At 40.2% G+C, this 16,383-nt stretch overlaps 1 protein-coding gene across 16 annotated transcripts in view; it reads left to right on the plus strand.

Moving 5' to 3' along the window:
• LRATD2 (LRAT domain containing 2) overlaps nt 1-16,383 on the plus strand; it is a 714,718-nt gene that overhangs the window by 73,505 nt on the left and 624,830 nt on the right. The gene's annotated exons all lie outside the window — the stretch shown is intronic.

Consider the following 16,383-nt stretch of genomic DNA (forward strand, 5'->3'; position numbering starts at 1 on the left):
AAAATAAAATATGGAATCTTTCCCATACACTGAATTTTTATATCATGAGAGCATCTTTTAATCCTATGAGATCTACCCCCTCATTTAGTCATTAAATATCTTTTTCAAGCCCACTCTATGTCAGGAGCTGTGGAAGAACCAGGAATCCCAGAGGAAACAGCACGTGGTCTTTTCCTTGGAGGATCTCAGAAGCTGGGGAAGGGGGAGAGACAAGAAAACCAGTGATCTCAGTACAACTGTCCTTGTCAGGATGCAGGGGAAGACAAGATGCAATGGTCCCAGGGGAGGTCGGAACTCAGTCTTGGGTATTTAGAGGTGACCTCCTGAAGGAAGTTATACTAGCTGCCTTCTTTCTTCCTTTTCCAAACACAAACGGAAGCCTTTCCTGAAGTATCACAGCTTCTTAACAGCAAACACACTAAGCTGAACCACAACCTGCAGATTGATTAAACACCCAAAACTCCCCTCTGTGAAATGGCAAAACATAATTAAAACTTCGATCCTATTAAATTAGGGGGAAAGAAAGACCACTTCTCCTTTTTTTTTCCTAAATGGCAGCTGAATGGAATTCTTAAGCATCCACCAAGTGCTCATTATAGACTCAAGCCAAGCCACATTTTGGCTTCCAGAGGAGCAGGAGGGAGTTGCTGTGGAGTTGCCAGTTCCATTACTGGGCAGCTTGTGGGTGGGGTGGGGGTCTTTTTCCTAAATGCATCATTAAAATTTCCCTAGCGTGGACAGAAAAATTATTAACTCGCCAATGAAAAGTACTTAAATGTTGTTAAAAAGTTTCAACTCTCTCATAATTCTCCTTAATGGTGCAAAAATCAGCTCTGGACTCCAGTTCTGAGATTGCATTTTCAAAGAACCCTGCAAGGGAAATCTCAAATTATCTAATTACCATATTTATTGCCAGATTCTGTTTTTGAATCCCTGATGACTTTGTCAGATATATTTATGTGCTGTTCCTTTTCTTCTCTGGCCATGGATACTGATCTGGGCTTGTTGCAACTTGAATTGGAGGGCCTTTTCATTACGGATAATAGGAAGAAACCTGGGCTGGAATGACCTGCAAGGCACACCCTGCCTGAGCCAGACCAAGAGGAGAAACCATGGCTGGCTTCCTAGGAATCATTACCGGCATCAGACACACCGTATTGTAATTGTTATTAATATAAATTAAGCTACATAAATAATCTGGCTCCTTTCCTGCTTAGAGGACCCAGGCCAGGGAGTACCCCAGAATTCAGCTCCAATCCAGAGAGAAGCAGTTTCTCTTCATTCTTTCCTTAATTGAAGCTTAGCTACATAAAAAGTTTGTTATCACGAAGAAAGGAAAAAATAAATGGTAATCACACTTAGGTGTCCTGCAGTCCTATCCAAGGGAAAGAATGGTCGTGACTCTGAAGATTTTAAAAGAACTGTAGCTTGATTTATGAATGCCAAATTTCAGTTTTATACAGTTCAGTGGGCAGAGTGGTTCTGTTTTTGTTTTTGTTTCTCAGGAAGTTGGGCACTGTTAAGAAAAGCAAAATCCCACTTCAACTTATTTCGGACATTCTCTGTGTCACTTGCTTCCCTGAAGAAAATGCTTGATGGGCTAAAATGAACATAACTTGACTTAGCAGTTCCTAGTCTATTTTCTTTTGCTTCTCATTAAGTAAAGATAAAAGAAAGCTCATCTACTCACACAGCTAAACAGAATAAAATAGAAAATCACTTCCTGAGAATGTTTTCTATTTTAATGATCAAATACAATATGTGGAAAGGCTTTGTGTTTACATACTGGTTATGGATAGATAGTTTTAGTATTGCTTTTGAATTAAGATATTCTTAGCAACTTTTTCTCTAAACTAACACAATATTATCATATATCCCTTCCCCCCCTGCCCCCCCTTTTAGGTTAAAGACTGTCTTCCTATAATGGCTGGGTGGTTTTCATATATCATTTTATTTATTTATTTAAATTTATTTATTTATTTATTTATTTATTTATGGCTGCATTGGGTCTTTGTTGCTGCACGCAGGGTTTCTCTAGTTGCAGTGAGTGGGGGCTACTCTTCATTGCGGTGCATGGGCTTCTTATTGTGGTGGCTTCTCTTGTTGTGGAGCACGGGCTCTAGGCACGCGGGCTTCAGTAGCTGTGGCTCGTGGGCTCAGTAGTTGTGGCTCGTGGGCTCTAGAGCGCAGGCTCAGTAGTTGTGGCACACGGGCTTAGTTGCTCCGCGGCATGTGGGATCTTCCCAGACCAGGGCTCAAACCTGTGTCCCCTGTGTTGGCAGGCAGATTCTTAAACACTGCACCACCAGGGAAGCCCTCATATATCATTTTAAATTAAGATATTCTTATCTATGTTCTCCCTAAATTCTTGCAGTATGCTGATGTATTACTTTTTCTCCCCTCCAGGTCAAAGACTATCTGTTGTTTTTTTTTAAAATAAATTTATTTATTTATTTATTTATTTTTGGCTGTGTTGGGTCTTCGTTGCTACATGTGGGCTTTCTCTAGTTGTGGCGAGTGGGGGCTACTCTCCATTGCGGCGTGCGGGCTTCTCATCGCGGTGCCTTCTCTCGTTGCGGAGCACGGGCTCTAGGTGCGATGGCTTCAGTAGCTGTGACCCACAGGCTAAATAGTTGTGACTCAAGGACTTAGTGCTCTGCGGCATGGATCTTCCCGGACCAGGAATCGAATCCGTGTCCCCTGCATTGGCAGGCGGATTCTTAACCACTGAGCCACCAGGGAAGTCCCAAGATTATCTTCTTTTATATATCTTTTTTTTTTTTCAAAAGACCTAGTTGATTTAATCCCAAATAGATGCTGCACTTAGCACTTAACTATTCTTAGCAAGGAGGCCCTTTGCTTACAACGTGCAAATAGAGATTTGCTTCTTGGAATACCATGATAAAATAACATGCCTAATAGCTAAAAGCACAGAAAAAAGCCTCAGACTTTCTTAAATGTGTCCAATTATAACATTAAACCAACATGTAAATGATAGTAAGTCATAAGCCACAGAAGATCTTCATTAGAAAATGAAGGAAGGAAATGTAATATTTACTGGGCACATACAAAGGTGAGGAGCTGTGTGCAGTGCTTCCCCAAAGTTCTCTTAACTTATTCTTCATAAGAATCCTGCCAGGTTGGCCTTATTATCCTATTGGCTACTTATTCATCTATTGATTCATTATGTATTTGCACACACAAACACGTGCAAATGCACTCATTTATTTGCTGGGTGCTGGTGTTGGCCAGACACTCAGCTGGGCTCTGCTGTGCAAAGTGAGTCAAGCCGGTCTTTGAGGTGCATACAGTTTAGTGGAGCAGGTGGAGGTGAGGGTAGAAGGGAGCAGAAAGATAAATCCTGAAATGCTGAGTGCCACTCCAGAGATATGAATGAGATATCGGTGGAGCTAAGAGCAAAAGCTAGAGTCACTGAGAGATCAAGGAACTTTCTCTCCTTTTTCCCCCTAGATAGAAACTACAGAGAACAAGGGCCTTTGGCTAAGAAATTAATTGAATCCTTGCTAAGGCAGCAATTGCACTGATTTTCTTCCAGTAATGAAGGAAGCAGGCCTGGCCTTGGGCTCTGTTCTTTTTCCTTGCAAACTCCAAGAGACCTAATTTGGAAAAGGAGGAGTTTGAATAAAAGGACTAAACTCTGCAGGATAATGTGATTTTACAGATGCTATGGGTAGAGATGAACTTTTCAATGAAATTTCATTTCATTTCAGATGAAATATGAAGCACTTCCAAAATTAGTGTCTTCTACTTATGACTGAGATTTCTTTCCCCAAATTTTTCCTTGGGAGGTTGTATATTGGGCATGTTTTGCCTAATAAATGTGTCTGCACTTTCACTAGTGGGAGGTTGTGAAGCGGTGGGATTTGGTGGGTCTGAGAATGCTTGGGCCATGCTGGGAAGATTTCTTCCCCTATTCTGTGAACTGTCAAAGGCAGTCAAGGAAAGTTGTTGTGTGGCGTTTTCTGACATCAAATGCGTGTTTGTTTTTTCATGCCACTGCTCCAATTCTCCAACACTAACTGGGTGTCCAACAATTCAATTCAAGTTCTGACACTAACTGCCCAAAGTTAGTGCAGACCCCATAGGACTATCCCTGCTTCAGACACCAAATGCAAACGGGAAGCTACCCACACTTCTGCCCAGTTGACTACAGATTTGGAGGTTTCCACGAGTCCCCCGTCTCAGGTCCTAATAATTCACTAAAATGACTCACAGAACTCAGAAAAACACTTACTTACATTCATGGTTTATTGTAAAGGATAGAAATTAGAAACAGCCAAATGGAAAAGATGCATAAGGCAAGGTATGTGGGAAGTGGGGAATGTGAACAAATTCCATGCCCTCTCCAGGAACATCAATGTGTTCTCCAACCTGGAAGCTCTCTGAATCTCATCATCCAAGAGCTTTCATACATCAATCTCCAGGCTTCCTTAACCTCCCTGGAGGTCAGGGTTGGGGTGGGTGGGAGCTGAAAATTCTCACTCTCTAATCACGTTTGCTTGTTCTGATGACCAGCCCCCATCTTGAAGCTACTGTCACTTCATTAGCATAGACTCAGGTGTGTTCAAAAAAGTCTCCTTATGAATCATAAAAGACCCTCCTATCACTCAGGAAATTCCAAGGGTTTTAGGAGCTCCGTGCTAGGAACTGAGGACAAACATCAAATATATATGTTTTATTATACCTCAGTTATACAAGAGTCAGTAGAGGAGAGGGATTTTAAGCTGCATGTCTGACTCCTGAGTCCTGCTTGTGATTCCACATTATTTCTCCCACCTACCTTTGGTGTTACTACACTATCACAGCTTTAAAGAAGATCCAAAACTCAGGTGGTATTGTAAGAAGACCGGTGAAGTGACAATCCCAAGGGCCCACAGTGGCTTCTTGTGATTCACAGTCAGAATCACAGGAAGAGCTCCAGGATGGGGAACAGATATGCATATGGGCAGGGCTGCCATGCATAGTGCTTTGGGTCATTCACTGCACAAGGCCACCCAACCAAGGGCAAATGGAGATCACTAGAGATTGAAATTTAATCTGTGCTCTGCTTCCCCAGCAGTGTACCTGGTATGGAAATGTGTTAACTTGGAAAAAAGAAAAGTCTTTCTCTAATTCCCTCAAAGTTGCCACTTGGGTTAGCTGTGTCTTGCATACATCTAACAATCATTATGAAGACTGTACAATATTATAGAAAAAAATGTTTTAACTAAGTGAAAATTGCAGTGTGTGAAATTGTTGAACAACGTGAATATAACTGCTAATATATATTATAACATATAATATAATGACAACTCTAAAAAAAATATGCTCAGGAAAAATAAGACCTGAGGTGAGGTATTGGTTCTTTCCCTTTTATTTCCTTCTTTCCCAAATTTTCAGTAATATGGCTATATTACATTTATAATGAAAATAAATATTTAAAAAACAAAATAATGCAATGCTATTTTTATATCCTTAGCTTTCTCAAAGACAGAGTATGTGTATGTAATGTAAATGTGTATTGGGCTGGAGGAGACAGAGGCAGGGTTACTGAATAATCCCGAATTGGAGTAGTGAGAGGTACGTGAGCCGGAAGCAATAAGAACTAAGGGAAGATTGCTTTATGTACAAAAATTAGCTATGTATTCTTTTCTGCCACCACTTTCCAATTTTCACTTATTTCAACAATTGAAGATTTTTGGTGCAATAAGTAACTCTGTTAATGTGAAAATGCCTCCTCTGTGAGGGTTAAGCCTTGTAGACTCCGTAATGTACATAAACTTAATTAGATCAACATCTAACTAAGAGTCCCACATTCAGCTTCCCTGTTGTCAGAACTTCTTCAGACTGAAGAGCCTGAAAGGGAGTTTTGCATGCTTTCCTATCATCAGCCTTCTTCTGGTAATCACTGTTCCTGTAGAGGACCTGCTTTAGAGGGATTTGGAGTTTCATAACTGAGCTTCAGAAGAATTGCTCTAATAATAATGATGACGATAACAGGGATGATGATGTAGACACTGATAATAACTAATACTCACTGACTCTTAGTTATGTGCCAGGCACATACTGAAGTGCCTTACATGCATCATCTCATTTAATCCTCAATATTGTTGCAGAGCAGGTGCCATTTTTTCCCCATTTAATAGATGAGCAAGTTTGTGAGACATATGTAACTTGCCCAAAGTCACCCTGCTCTGAGTTGCTGCAGCCGGGAATTCCACCCAAGACAGCTTGATTCTAAGACCTGTGTTTTTAACCATGACGTTACAGTTTTTCTCTACCGTAAGGGGAGGCAAACTTTTTATGTAAAAAGCCAGATAGTAAATATTTTAGGCTTTGTGAACCAAAGGGCAAAACTGAGGCTATGATGTAGGTAAAAGAGAGAAAATGAATTTCTACAAATTTTTCATTGATGAAACTCAGTATTTTATTTATGGACGTTGAAATATGAATTTCATATACTTTTCGTATGCCAAGAAATATTATTATGCTTTAATATTTATTTATTTATTTATTTACAACCGTTTAAGAGTGCAAAAACCATTCTTAGCTTGGAAACCATACAAAAGAAAGTGGAGTGGGAGAGTGCAATAGTTTGAAGACTGCTGTTTAGCTGGGGTGTCCTTGGGTAGGCAGTTGTAGATGGGAGTGAATAGGATGCTTAAACAACAATTAAAGGGAAATTGGCACCCTGGGATTTTGGCTGAGAAACTAAAAGGATGCTGAATGCCAAGAAGGAAAACTCTAATCATGTTGCCATTCAGCTGAAGTTTCTCTGGCTCAACCTTCAGAAGCACTACCTATCCTTGCTATGAGTAGTGAGGTTTCCATTTTGAATTTAGCACTGTGAAAAATTCTTAAGGGAGACTGAACAGAATACTTGAAATCGGAACTTGTCTAGAAAATCTAGCATATATTTGTTTAGCTGTAGGTTAAGTTTAGATGTTATAATTTGTTTGGAACTCTGCCCACTTCTCTCTCTTTCTGACTGTAACACACTTGCTCAAGTAGAGGGAAGAAGAAAAAAAAAAAAGAGAGCAAAAGGAGAACAAAGAAGAGATGAGAGAATAGCTGTACTTATGGCACATGTTTCCGTTATTCCGTCTTCAGGAACTCTTAAGATTTCATCATATTCCTTGGGGAATTTATGTACTTACATAGTATTCTGGAATTCAGCCAACTCTAGTGGAGGCCAAGTGATGAAGAGAAAGGACACTGAGAGGATATTCAGGACATGGCCTCATTCCCATCTGGCTGAGTGACCTTCAGCAGGTGACTAACTTCCTGGATCTCTGTGTCATCTTCTATAAAACAAGAGATGAGAGCTTCCCTGGTGGCACAGTGGTTAAGAATCCACCTGCCAATGCAGGGGGCACGGGTTCGAGCCCTGGTCTGGGAAGATCCCACATGCCGTGGAGCAACTAAGCCCGTGCACCACAACTACTGAGCCTGTGCCCTAGAGCCCGCGAGCCACAACTACTGAGCCCGAGTGCCACAACTACTGAAGCCTGCGTGCCTAGAGCCCGTGCTCTGCAACAAGAGAAGCCACTCAATGAGAAGCCCGCACACTGCAATGAAGAGTAACCCTGCTCACTGCAACTAGAGACAAGCCCGCGTGCAGCAACAAAGACCCAATGCAGCCAAAAATTTTAAATAATTAATTAATTAATTAAAAAAATACAAGAGATGAGCTCAAAATGTGGTAATCCTTATGAACCGAGACTTTTGGTTATCTCCAAATCAGGACTAGCGATTGCTTCTCTAGGAAAAATATTATGAGCAGAGAGTGCAAATAATGTAAGTGATCACATTTTGTCTTCCAACACTAAGGACACTCAAAATAAATTCACTTTGAAAGAGATAAGCTCTTGGAGTCCCTTGGGGACCCTGCATCAAATTTTAGGAGAGAATATGGGGCTCTTACAGTTAAGGCTCAATACCAAGTACATTAAATCAGAACACTGTAGTCAAGATCCAAATGGTACCAGCTGAACCTACGGGAAGAGGTAAGATGGCATAATAACAACCTGCAGATACTAAGGGATTTATATACATCACCAGGTAGCAGGCAGACCCTTGTTTCAGATTCTAAGAATAAGTTGAAGTTATAAAGAAGGACGTAGTCAAAAGACCTGGGATTGAGTCTTGGCTTTGCCCTTACTAGCTGTGTGAATTCAGGGAAGTTATCTAGTATACTGAGCCTCAGTTTCCCATTTTCAAAATGGAGATAATATTTATTGGTCAGTGTTATGGCTCAGACTTATCAATTCATTCATCTATTCAATGAGCATTGCTTAAGTTCCTTCTATGTGTAGATACTAAAGATAAAAACATATATAGTACATGGTCGTGTTCCTCAAAAAGCTCATAGATGAGAACAAGGTGGTAAGACAGTAAGTATACGTGAAGCAGCCTGCCAATGGTCCGAGCTGGGTTCTGTGGGAACAAAGAATAGGGATTCCCTACCCTGCCTAAACAGAGAGTGAGGGACCCGGAAGAAATGTAAGGTCAGAACTGAATATTGATGGATGAGTGGCGATTAGCCAAGGCAAAAGGAGAAATTGTGTTCCAGGCAGAAGCAGCAGCATGAACAAAGGACTAGAGGGAAGAAGAATGTGGAACGTTTTGCAGACTCCTGGAAAGTGTAGTGAGAAGAGTTTTGGCAAATGAGGTGATTTCTGACACATGATTTAAAAGTTGTGTCATTTTTATTTAGTCCAGTTCTCAGCCAGGTGATTAAGGCAACCACCAGTGACACTCATGTTGGTTGCATGTATCCTTGACATGATGTGATGAGCATGGCACTTCAGCTCTGTGATCTTCCTCCCCAAAACCCAAAATACCAGTCTGTGAAAAAAGATATAAGACAAACCCAAACTGAAGGGCAGTGTCTCTAACCAGTAGTCTTCAAAACGGTCAAGGTCATCAAAAACAAAGCAAGTCTGAGGAAACTGTTATTGGCCAGAGAAGGCTAAGGAGACCAGTTGACCAAATGTAATATGGTTTTCTGCATGGGATCCTGGAGCAGAAAAAGGACATTAGGTAAAATTTAGTGGCATCCAAGTAAAATATAGTTTAATTAATAATGATTACCAATCTTGGTTCTTTAGTTGTGACAAATGTACCATGGTTATAGAAGAAGATGTTAGCAACTGGGGAAACTAGGTGAGGGATATATGGGAACTTCCAATATTATCGTTGCAACAAAAAGTAAACCTAAAATTATTCTAAAAATAAAAAGTTTATTTTAAAAAATATACAACATTCTCTTTGACTATCAATTAAGAAATGTAAAAAGCAAAGAACTCTCCAAGGCATATTATTGATACTATCTTTGAGCACATTTCACAACCTTATCATTATCTGGGAGGAATCTCCAAGTCCCCTTTCAATATAAGCTGTGCTGAGAAAAATGGATATTTGTGAGATCAGGTCTCATTAAGCCTTATTTGAAGGTCAAAGAGAAACGGAGCAAGTTAGGAAGAGGTCCTTGGATTTAAGATTCTTGCAAACTCTTTTTATCTGACACAACTTGATGTGATCATGTTGCAATCTTTCTTCTGACATCTTGGAATCTAGGAAGAGGGTAATAGAGTCCAGCGCTTTGCAATTATCCTTATAGACCCCATCCTATAATTGAGGGGAAAGATTCTCTCACACAGTTGAGGAAGACAAATGATCTACAGTGGTCAAGCTTGGGGGTTCCCTGGTGGCCTAGTGGTTAGGATTCCGGGCTTCCACTGCTGTGGCCCGGGTTCAATCCCTGGTCCAGGGAACTGAGATCCTGCAAGCTGCGCTGCGGGGCCAAAACCAAAAAAGACAAAAAACAACCCCCCCCCAGCAAAATAACCCAGTTTTTACAGTGGGCAAGCTAAAGGCAGTATGGTGGGATGGAGGACCCTGACAGGAGAGAGAACAGGCATGGATTGTAGGCATGGCTTGGGCAGACCACTGCTCTGCCTCCTCATCTACATTATAAAATGAGGACTTCGGAGTAGTTCCTTGATTTAAAAAATTTTTTTAAAAATATTTATTTATTTATTTTTGATGTAGTACATATATACAATGGAATATTACTCAGCCATAAAAAGGAACAAAATTGAGTCATTTGTTGAGACGTGGATGGATCTAGAGACTGTCATACAGAGTGAAGTAAGTCAGAGAAAAACAAATATCGTATATTAACGCATGTATGTGGAACCTAGAAAAATGGTACAGATGAACCGGTTTGCAGGGCAGAAGTTGAGACACAGATGTAGAGAACAAACGTATGGACACCGAGGGGGGAAAACAGCGGTGGGGTGGGGATGGTGGTGTGCTGAATTGGGCGATTGGGATTGACATGTATACACTGATGTGTATAAAATTGATGACTAATAAGAACTTGCAGTATAAAAAAACAAATAAACAAAACAACTAATACTAAACTTTCTTTGTGTTATTTGTATGGAATATGTTAATATAAATGTTTCAGACATTACATGAAATTTCTAAATATCTTATATGTTCTGGTATAATGTTATAAGTCATAATTCTAGTTATTACTTTCAACTGTATATCTCAGAAATAACTAAATTTCCTTGTCAATTGCATTATTATGAACTTTCATCAAATCTTTAACTGTGGTCATTTTTGAGTCTTTTGTCATTTACAAAGAGTTCTGGGTGTACTCTGATGCTTTTGCAAAAATGTTCCTATAAAAGGGTTTCATCTTCAAGGAATTCATGGAAAAGACTCTGACAAGTACAGGTTTCTGGTAACTGACTATACTGCTGAACTGAATGAATAAGCATTTTCAGAACTCTAATGGAAAACTGATGAAATCATAAAAGTGCTAACAAAAGATCAAGATGAAAAAAATATTAATTACATGGGACTGAGTGAACTGTTGAGGATGATTATAATTTTTGTGACTTTCTGTTTGAATAATAAAAAAAAATCCCACAAGGACTCAGAGGCAAAAAGTATACAAATCAATTTTCACTGCAGAGTAAAGGAGCTGTTACAGTGGAGGATTACTGGACTGAACGTCAATATTATGACATAGTATGAGTGTGTTTCGTGTTTGGTAATTGCAATCGTTGTTACTTTTGTTGTGGTCATCCATTTACAATGCTTGGTGTCAGTTTATCTCTTGTAAAAATAAAATATAGGGGCTTCCCTGGTGGCGCAGTGGTTGAGAATCTGCCTGCTAATGCAGGGGACACGGGTTCGAGCCCTGGTCTGGGAAGATCTCACATGCTGCGGAGCAACTAGGCCCGTGAGCCACAACTACTGAGCCTGCACGTCTGGAGCCTGTGCTCCGCAACAAGAGAGGCCACGATAGTGAGAGGCCCGCGCACCGCGATGAAGAGCGACCCCCGCTTGCCGCAACTAGAGAAAGCCCTCGCACAGAAACGAAGACCCAACACAGCCAAAAATAAATAAATAAATAAAATAAAAATAAATTAAAGCATTAAAAAAAAAATACAGTGTGTGTGTGTGAAAAAAAAAAAGACTCCCTTAGTGAACACAATTTATAACTAAAGCCAGGCACAGTTAAGCATCAATTCTACTAATTCCTATGTAAATAGATGTACACATTAAGGTATCTTTTTTTTTATTATTTTTAAAAATTTATTTATTTATTTATTTATTTTTGGCTGTGTTGGGTCTTCATTTCTGTGCGAGGGCTTTCTCTAGTTGCAGCAAGCAGGGGCCACTCTTCATTGCGGTACGCGGGCCTCTCACTATTGCGACCTCTCTTGTTGCGGAGCACAGGCTCCAGACGCGCAGGCTCAGCAGTTGTGGCTCACGGGCCTAGTTGCTCCGCGGCATGTGGGATCTTCCCAGACCAGGGCTCGAACCCGTGTCCCCTGCATTAGCAGGCAGATTCCCAACCACTGCGCCACCAGGGAAACCCAAGGTATCTTTTTTATAGAAATTAAGACATAAAGGGCTTTATTATAAGAAAAATATACAATATTTTTATTCAAAAAAAATTTATTTATTTATTTTTGGCTGCATTGGGTCTTCGTTGCTGCGTGCGGGCTTTCTCTAGTTGCGGCGAGCGGGGCTATTTTTGTTGCGGTGCTCAGGCTTCTCATTGCGGTGGCTTCTCTTGTTGCGGAGCACGGGCTCTAGGCGTGTGGGCTTCAGTAGTTGTGGCTCACAGGCTCTAGAGCACTGGCTCAGTAGTTGTGGCGCACGGGCTTAGATGCTCTACGGCATGTTGGATCTTCCCGGACCAGGGCTCGAACCCGTGTCCCCTGCATTGGCAGGCGGATTCTTAACCACTGTGCCACCAGGGAAGTCCCTGGAGTAGTTTCTTTTCTCTTAGCCCTAATATTCTAAGATTCATTTTCTAGACAGTTGAAAACATGTTCAGGAGCATGGCATCTTTTTTCACAAGACTGAATATTTGCAGAGCCAAGAGGAATTTCTAAACCGTGATTTAACACAACTACTTATATTTTGAAAGGCAATTTATTTTTCAAACTAATGAGTTTGGATGGTTCAACTTAATGCGACATATTTTTCACAGAATTAACCAATCTACCCATCATTTCTTTTGGTTTTGCTTATATCAGCTGAGGTAGTTCTAGGGAACGTTTGTTTCTTTTTTTCCTTTCCAGAGTTTCCCTTTCAGTGTACACACTTCTTGGAGTACTCCTTTTGCTGGAATGCTGAGCACAGACAGGCAGGTCTCCCCTGCTTCTCCCTTCCCCTCAGAATATAGCTACAGGCCTGATGGAAAGATTACTCGACCAGACCTGAATGTCTCAAGAGACCTGGAATTTAGCCCTGACTCTCCCACTAATTTCCAGTGAGGCCCTAGGCAATGACTTTTTTTCTTTGAGTATCAATTTCCTTATCTATATAGTCAAGAATGAATTATATCCTCTCCAGGGCTCCTCCTGGATACAGATACTTGTCTCATTCCAGAGGATCCTAAGAAGGAAGGGGGAAAGCTTTACTCTTTTATTCATTCTGTCAGTCATTTCCTTAATCATGTATTGATTTCATTCTTCACACACTCAAATATGTAGAGGGATCCATATTTAGTTAGTTCCTAGATACCATCAAGAAGCTCATGTTTAAGTAGAAAAAACAAAGAAGAACATTATAATTCAGTGTAATAAAAGTATACGGAAGGTGCCAATTTGCCCAGAGGAGGAATAAACGAGCTCCACCAGGGAACATCAAACCCGCTTCCACTTCAGAGTCTTTGCACTTGCTGTTCCCTTGATCTGAAATACTCTTCCCCCAGACATACTCATGGCTTGCTCTGCAGCCTAACCCAGTTTTCTGCTCAGAATTCCCCCTTTGGTGAAGATTTCCTCGACTACCCCATCCCTCTCTTATTGTGCTTCATTTTTTTCAACTTGCTTCATTATATCACATAATTAGTTGTTTATTTATCATCTGTTCATCCATTAGATGTAAACTCCCAGGAGGGCAGGAGCTTCTTTCCGGTTGACCATAATATCTCCAGCACTAGGTCTGTGTCTTGTGAATATTTGTTAAATGATAAATGAATGAATGAATGCTGAGTGATGCACGAAAGCTTCCTGGAGAAGGTAAGTGGTGGTGATTCAGGTGAACAAGTGAAAGCATGAACAGGCATTACCAAAGCAAAGGCACAGTGAGAACAGGAATTCTAGATAGAAGAAACATGAGCAGAAGCCTGTAGGGATGAGGAAACTGGGATTGTTACCCAAACGGCAAATAGTTTGGTGCTGCTGAAGTTTAGGATGAGATGGTGATGCGAGCGGCTAGCCACGAGGCTGGAGATGTCAGCAGATGGATCACCTGTGGCTGTGTATGCCAAGCAAGGAAGGGGGGTACTGGGTAATGAGGGTGAGGAGCCATTGAAAAAACCCAGACAGAAGGGGGTAGAATCCCTGTATCTTCTCAAACCATATTATGGCTTTCCCTTCAAATCCTGACCAACTCCAGCCCCCTTCTATTGACATTCCTTTGAACTGGGGCTTTTCAAGCATCTTTGACTGTGAACCTCAGTAAGAAATAAATTAAACATGATGTCCCAGTTCAAAGATAAATTGATAGATGATAGGTAGGTGAATAGATAGGTAGATAGATAGACAGATAGATATTTAATACAACTACAAGCAATCTATTCTATTCTACTCTAATTAATTTTTAAAGTATTAGCTGCTCTCACTAAACTGATTTCTCTACCCGCTGTTTTCAAACTCACCTGTAACTGGATCATGATATAAACATACATACACATGATATAAACAAATAAATATATATATATATTTTAACATCTTTATTGGAGTATAATTGCTTTACAATGGTGTGTTAGTTTCTGCTTTATAACAAAGTGAATCAGCTATGCATATACATGTATCCCCATATCCCCTCCCTCTTGCTTCTCCCTCCCACCCTCCCTATCCCACCCCTCTAGGTGGTCACAAAGCACCGAGCTGATCTCCCTGTGCTATGCGGCTGCTTCCCACTAGCTATCTATTTTACATTTGGTAGTGTATATATGTCCATGCCACTCTCTCACTCTGTCCCAGCTTACCCTTCCCCCTCCCCGTGTCTTCAAGTCCATTTTCTACATCTGCGTCTTTATTCCTGTTCTGACCCTAGGTTCTTCAGAACCATTTTATTTTTTTAGATTCCATATATATGTGTTAGCATATGGTATTTGTTTTTCTCTTTCTGACTTACTTCACTCTGTATGACAGACTCTAGGTCCATCCACCTCACTACAAATAACTCAATTTCATTTCTTTTTATGGCTGAGTAATTCCATTGTGTATATGTGCCACATCTTCTTTATCCATTCATCTATCGATGGACACTTAGGTTGCTTCCATGTCCTGGCTATTGTAAGTAGAGCTACAATGAACCTTGTGTTACATGACTCTTTTTGAATTATGGTTTTCTCAGGGTATATGCCCAAGAGTGGGATTGCTGGGTCCTATGGTAGTTCTATTTTTAGTTTTTTAAGGAACCTCCATACTGTTCTCCATACTGGCTGTATCAATTTACATTCCCACCAACAGTGCAAGAGGGTTCCCTTTTCTCCACACCCTAGCCACCATTTATTGTTTGTAGATTTTTTGATGATGGCCATTTTGACCAGTGTGATGTGATACCTCATTGTAGTTTTGATTTGCATTTCTCTAATGATTAGTGATGTTGAGCATCTTTTCATGTGTTTGTTGGCAATCTGTATATCTTCTTTGGAGAAATGTCTGTCTAGCTCTTCTGCCCAATTTTGGATTGGGTTGTTTGTTTTTTTTGATATTGAGCTGCATGAGCTGCTTGTAAATTTTGGAGATTAATCCTTTGTCAGTTGCTTCATTTGCAAATATTTTCTCCCATTCTGAAGGTTGTCTTTTCATCCTCTTTATCATTTCCTTTGCTGTGAAAAACTTTTAAGTTTCATTAGTCCCATTTGTTTATTTTTGTTTTTATTTCCATTTCTCTAGGAGGTGGGTCAAAAAGGATCTTGCTGTGATTTATGTCATACAGTATTCTGCCTATGTTTTCCTCTAAGAGTTTGATAGTGTCTGGCCTTACATTTAGGTCTTTAATCCATTTTGAGTTTATTTTTGTGTATGGTGTTAGGGAGTGTTCTAATTTCATTCTTTTACATGTAGCTGTCCAGTTTTCCCAGCACCACTTATTGAAGAGGCTGTCTTATCTCCATTGTATATTCTTGCCTCCTTCATCAAAGATAAGGTGACCATATGTGCATGGGTTTATCTCCAGGCTTTCTATCCTGTTCCATTGATCTACATTTCTGTTTTTGTGCCAGTACCATACTGTCTTGATTACTGTAGCTTTGTAGTATAGTCTGAAGTCTGGGAGCCTGATTCCTCCAGCTCCGTTTTTCTTTCTCAAGATTACTTTGGCTATTCAGGATCTTTTGTGTTTCCATACAAATTGTGAAATTTTTTGTTCTAGTTCTGTGAAAAATGCCATTGCTGGTTTGATAGGGATTGCATCGAATCTATAGATTGCTTTGAGTAGTATAGTCATTTTCACAATGTTGATTCTTCCAATCCAAGAACATGGTGTATCTCTCCATCTGTTTGTATCATCTTTAATTTCTTTCGTCAGTGTCTTACAGTTTTCTGCATACAGGTCTTTTGTCTCCTTTGGTAGGTTTATTCCTAGATATTTTATTCTTTTTGTTGCAATGGTAAATGGGAGTGTTTTCTTAATTTCTCTTTCAGATTTTTCATCATTAGTGTACAGGAATGCCAGAGATTTCTGTGCATTAATTTTGTATCCTGCTACTTTACCAAATTCATTGATTAGCTCTAGTAGTTTTCTGGTAGCATCTTTAGGATTCTCTATGTATAGTATCATGTCATCTGCAAACAGTGACAGCTTTACTTCTTCTTTTCCGATATGGAT

Source organism: Balaenoptera ricei, chromosome 17, assembly GCF_028023285.1.
Source record: "Balaenoptera ricei isolate mBalRic1 chromosome 17, mBalRic1.hap2, whole genome shotgun sequence".
NCBI lineage: Eukaryota > Metazoa > Chordata > Mammalia > Artiodactyla > Balaenopteridae > Balaenoptera > Balaenoptera ricei.